General features: G+C 56.5%; 1 long non-coding RNA gene across 1 annotated transcript; it reads left to right on the top strand.

Annotated features, from left to right (window-relative positions):
- The first annotated feature begins 928 nt into the window (after positions 1-928).
- On the top strand, positions 929-5,065 carry LOC309872345. Its single transcript, XR_014315800.1, has 3 exons — positions 929-1,109; positions 2,919-3,236; positions 3,914-5,065. It is a non-coding gene; the product is annotated as an uncharacterized lncRNA (long non-coding RNA).
- Positions 5,066-5,952: the final 887 nt, after the last annotated feature.

The raw sequence follows: 5,952 nt of genomic DNA, 5'->3' as shown, positions 1-5,952 counted from the left end.
AAATCACAATACCCGATTAAAACTAATTGGTAGCTCAACTAGAGCCAAATGCCACAGGGCATTCGTGGGGAAAAATTCACATCCCTCATTTGTATAATACACAGGCTGCTCTAAGAAAATACCATGCACTGAATGGCTTAAATAATAGAAATTTATGTCTCACAGTTCTGGGGCTGGAAAGTCCCAGATCAAGGTCCAAGAGGGTTTGTTTCTGGTGAGGGATCTCTTCCTGGCTCACAGAAGGCGGACTCTTCACTCTGTCCTTACGTGAGGGACACAGAGGGAAAGAGGAGATCTCTGTTGCTTCTTCTTCTAAGGGAATGAATCCTGTCAAGAGACCTTCCACTTCACACTTCACCTAAAATGAACTCCCAAAGGCTCCAGCTCCAAAAACTATCAAACTGGGAGCTGGGGCTATAACACATGAATTTGGGGGAGGGGTGGACAACTTTTTGTCACCTCTGGCCCAAGCCTTGGTATCCCCTGTGGTACCCTATGCCACCTTGGGCTTCTGGGAACAGGGAAATGGAACTTGACAAATGTTATGCTGATACCTTCCTAACCTTCCTGAGCCTCTCTGGGAGAGGTAGCCCCCTAATATCTTTTAGGTCTAAGATGGTCTATCCCAACGCCAGGTGAGCATATTTTCAGGGACACGCATTCATAAACCTCACAACAAGACCTTCTTGAAGTGGCCCTGATCACTGCAGGGTCCCACAGAGGAGAGCCAGACGGGGCCCTGGCTCCAGAAAGTCAGCCCCCAGGTATTCCTGACCAGCCTCACCTCTCTCCTGTCCCACTGTCATCCAGCAGGAGCTGGTGACCAGCTGGCCAGCTGGGCCATGCCGCTCAGCCAATCAGCACTGTCCGGCAGTTGGTTCCCCGGAGACGGAATCAGTTAAACCGACAGAGCCTCCCTCAGACTCCTCCGTGGGTCAGGACTGTTCGTTGGTCTAGGCTCAGCCGGGAGGGCAGTTACTGGAATGTTCAGGATCGGTGGGGGGCACCCACAGTCAGCAAGGTCAGGCCACGTAGGGACACAGTGTGTAGAGCCGCCCTGGGCCTGGGGAAGCCCTGACACCTGCTGCTTGTGGTGGGCAGAGGAGGAGGTGAGGATGGGGGAGTCGCCATCTGGCCATGAGAGGGGACAGCATGCCGCAGGGCTGGGCAGGAGGAGAGCCCTCCGGGCTTAGGCCCACTTCCAGGGGCCAGACTCCCACCCGTGACCTGAAGTCAGGCCTCACTGAGAGTGCAATGTGCACAGACTGGGACCTGGGGGGGGGGGGGCTCGGACACAGGGATTAGGGCAGGTCCCAGGATCTGACTTGTGGGGGTGAGAACAGCACCCACCATGCTTGGTGTGGGAAAGGATGGGGCGAACCCTGATTTTACTTCTACCAAATTCATTCCCGTGGGTCCATGGGAGGGCAGCCTGGGAGCTGTGGCCTGGATGGAGAGGGACCCCCAGTGCTGAGCTCAAGTGCAGCCTGCGGTACCCCACTGTACTGCAAGAGGGTGGGCTGAGGGGCCTCGGTACCCTCGGGCCACCTGCCCCGTTCTGACATGACAACAGCCACCTGAGCGGCTGACAAGGCCCCTCTCAGGGCCTCTGGCTCTCTCTGTGTTGATTCGAGGAGCAGGTCCTCCATCGGAGGGGTCATGAACATGAGGACCGTCCCCTGCTGAGCCACTGAGCCCCCTCTTCCTGGAGGGCTGTCCCGGGGGGATGGCCCCCATCTCCCCGCTGGTCCGTCAGGGATCCCAGGGCTAATGTGGTGCCCAGGAGGACATTGCCTCTTCCGTGACAGCCCTTGTCACAGGCCCATGCAGGTATCCAGTGAGGCCACAGGGCTCCGACAGCTTCCCCAGAGCTGCTTCCCCTTTCTCCTCCGGCTTCAGCCAGAGCCTGTTCCTTTTGACCTTGGAGCTACCAGAGGAGGATGTGGGCTCAGAAAACATGCTCACGTTGATGGGTTCTTCCAGCTGCCAAAAAACCAACCCAGTGGGGACTGTGGGTGGGGAAAGGCCTCCCTCCAGCTCTGGGAACTCCCGTGATCCCACAGGCCCAACATGGAAGCTCTGGGCTGAGCATGGGATCTGGGGGTGCACTGAGGCTCGTGTGGGTGGGAGGGTGATGAATAGGAGGACAGAGGGAGAGGTCTCCGTTCTGGGTGCTTCTATCAGGCCCTCGCCCCAGCTGCCAGGTTTATCCGAAGTAAAGACATGACCCAGACGAGCTCTCTCCGCTCCTGAAGTGGCTTCAAGAGTCCACACAGAAGGGAAGGGTTGGGGAGAGTCCACTTGGGGCCAGACTGCTGGGTTCCAACAGCAGCTCCCGCATGGAGGCACCCTGTGGCCCCGAGGGTGAGAACAGCACATTTTCTGTGCTTCTCTGTGCTTTCCTCAGTAAAGCGGGCACGGTGAGAGCATCCCTGTGTGGGAAGAAGTCATGAGCCTGTAGTTCCTGTCCTGGGCTCCGAGAAGGGACAGTGCCCAGGAAGCACCCCACACAGGACAGCGGTGGGTCAGAAGGGGTTTAGAGCACAGAGAGTCCCGCGGGCAGGGCACACACCTGCTGGTCACTGGTGACCTGGGAGTCCTCCAGGCCACAGAGAATTGAGGCTCTGTCCCGTGGTCAGGGAGATCCCTTTGAGATGTCTTTGGGCAGAGTTGGGGGGAAGGGGGGCAACAGCACAACCAGGATGGCCCGAGGCCCTGTGTGCCGCGGGGCATGGTGGGTCCAGCGCCAGGGCCATAAACTTAGGAGGCTGAGCTGAAGAATCATCTGGGCCCTCAGCTCAGGGGGTGTGTTTGCTAAGCTCGCCCCTCCCCCCACCACACAAGTGTACGAGCACACGGATAACAGACCCACTGAGACGTGCCCACATTCAGACACAGCCCTGCTCTCCTCCCCGCAGCCCAATTGCTGACTGAGGCCACCGGAGAGACTGAGAGGCTGACAGGCTCCCTGGGCACCAGGACAGGGGACCCACCCCCTCCCCCGACGCCCCTGTGCTCTGCATGGACAAGGACAGACAGACAGCTCCTCTAGGGCCCATGGCCACAAGAGTCAGCCACACTGGCCTCTGCAGCTGGGGCAGAGAGGCTCAGAGGAGGTGAAGGGACTGAAGGACCCGCTCACCAGGCTCTGCCCACTCCCAGGGCCCCTTGGGTCCCCAGCACCTTCCTCCAGGACCTCCTGCGCTGCCCACTCCTCTGAAGGTCTTCAGTGACAGGTAAGGCTGAAGCACGACCCAGGGCTGCTGCACAGGGCAGATGGGCACCCACTTGGGCTCTAGGGGCTGCTTCTCCTGCATCCAGTACCTGGTCTCCCCCCACCTCCCTGGCTTTGCCCTAGGACGCCCAGCCCCCCACCCCCACTCAGCCCACCTGAGCTCTGGCCCTGCCAGGAGCTTTCCTGTCCCCTAGGGAACCAGATCTATGGCAATTTCCATTAACCCGCTGATGGTGATTGATACGCTTGCCAAAACGGACTCGAGGCACACTGGGAGGGAACTGCACACACCCCGGGGCAGCAGGGAGTCCTCAGAGCTGAGCCTGTGCTTCTCGCTGATTCTGCTCAGCGGGTGCTTGACTCTGCTGTGGGCAACGAGTGGTCAGACTCGCAGAGGGACTGTCAGGGATAGAAATCCCAGAGGCCGGACCCAGCGGACACTGCTGGAGTCCCTGACCCTGCGCAGTCTGCCTGGGGAGAAGAGGAAGCACAAGGCTGGCCCTGAGATCTGCTCCCCACTCCCTACCCCCGCGCCCCTCGCCCCCACCCCGTCCATCTTGGCCTCCCATTTGGAACAGGAAGTGGGGAGCACAGAGCAACACCCAAGACCCCACAGAGGGGCAGCAGGAAGGATAGAAACGCTCAGGCCTTTCACTGTGTCCTTTTGCTAATCCACAGGTGCGGATCCGGTTTGGATGCTGATGGAGAGGAAGGAGACGGCCCCACGGGTGGCTCCCGCCCCCCACAAGATGCCCCGCCCCTCTCCTGTGGGCTCAGCTTCAGTTTTCCAGGCTAAGGGAGGCCTCAAGGGCACAGATGCCTCCTCCCTGTCCCACGGGGACAGGACAGGACTTGACGGCCCCTGGAGAGATCCTGTGCCTTCTGGCTTCCCCTGGAAACGTGTCCCTGGCAGGCCTCCCTCGTGCTGTGCTCCTGGTCTCAGCCCTCCCTTCTGCCAGGAAAGGGCCTGGGCTGGAGGGAGAAGCCTGGAACCTGCCCGCGGTCCCTGCTGGGCCAGCTGGGGCCACTTCCTAAACTCCCGGGGCCTCGGCCTTCTCCTCCTCCTCCCGCGGGAGACCCTGGGACAGCCTGTGAGCAGGGCGGACAGCTGGGAGGGGGGCGTCCAAGGGACCAGGGCTGAACAGGTGATGCTCCTCAGATGCCCGGGTTCAAGGCCTGTGGCGCCACCTGCTGGCCGTGTGCTGTGGGCACCAGTAAGAACCTCTTTGTGCCTTTGCTGTCCTGCCAAGGTGGTGGTAATGAGGGAACCGCCTCCGCTGGCGTCTGCGCAGAGACCCAGGGCGCATGTGGGCTTCTGGGCGAGGGTCAGCCCTCATTCCGGTTCGCTGCGGGGAGAGCCTCAGAGCTGCATGAGCTTTCCGAGCTCGGCCATCCTTGTCCACCTCAGGCCTCAGTCCGGAGGCTGGGGGGAGCTAAAGGTGGGAGCGTCCTTCAGCAGCCTCCCGGGGAGCCAGGAGTCCTTCTCTCTGCACTCTCCAAGGCTCTTGTACCCTACTGTTGTCATTGACAGAATTGACTCATCAGGTCTTTCATTTGATTGGAACGTTTGCTCACATTTTTTTTAACGTGCTTTGCGCATTCACTTTTCTTGTGAGTTTTCTTTCACATTTATTTGGTTTTTCTGTTCCTTTATTTGTAATGTTGATTAAATCTTGAGCTTCTTTTTAATAACATGTTTTCCTCCTTTCTTTTTAGGAATTCGTGTTAGGGATGGTCCAAGGTTATGCCCCACTCTCTTAAGACATTATCTTATTTAAGTTTCTGCATGTAGTTATTGTTCCCCCAATTTAAATAAAATGAAAGATTATGAGAGGTTATATAAAGTGTATATGTAATGTATAGAGGGTCTCAATGAATACCAATACACCCATCTGTCAGCTTCAGAAATGCAATACTACCTTACATTTTGAAGTCTTTCGTGTACTTCTCAATAATCCTATCTCCTCCGTCACCCTTAGGGTAAGCACTATCCTGGATTTTTATTGATCACTTGCTTTTCTTTATATATAATATATATATAACATATATATATATTTTTTAAATTAGAGAGAGAGCTCATACAAGCAGGGGGAGAGGCCGGCAGAGGGAAAAGTACACTACTCACTGAGCAAGGAGCCCTATGTAGGACAAGATCCCAGGACCCTGGGATCATGACTTGAGCCAAAGGCAGATGCTTAACTGACTGAGACACTCAGGCATCCCACTTATTTTTTCACACTACATGTCTTTCTGAGTCCATGACTGTCCAATAGTATGTAACAATTGCAAAATTCAGTAGCATGCAATGACATGCTATTTCTCAGACATGCATCTAGGGGTTCGTTGGGTTTGACTGGGGTAGGCTCAGCCGGTTTGTGTTTCGGATCTAGGCCTGCTCCATGTAGATCTCCTTCTCCTGGGGCACTTGTCTGTCCTAGGCATCTGGGGCGCTTGTCTGTCCTAGGCATTCTCTTCACATGGCCAAAGGCAGGTGCCCAAGAAAGCAAAACCCAAGCAGGTAAGCATGATTTTAGCCTTCACTCGTGTCATACTCCACAACATCTCAGGGGCCGACGTGAGTCCTATGGCTTAGCTTGAAATCCAGAGGTGATGAATTCTTTGCCCACCATGAGGCCTGGGGAGGAGAGTTGATCAGTCCTATCACAGCAGGAAGCCACAACTGTGTTTGTCACTCAGTCTACCAGAACGCACAATAT

This window comes from Mustela nivalis (genome assembly GCF_964662115.1).
Source record: "Mustela nivalis genome assembly, chromosome: 8".
Classification (NCBI taxonomy): domain Eukaryota; kingdom Metazoa; phylum Chordata; class Mammalia; order Carnivora; family Mustelidae; genus Mustela; species Mustela nivalis.
The sequence above is the reverse complement of the archived record's forward strand: the minus strand, read 5'-3'. Positions and strand labels throughout refer to the sequence as shown.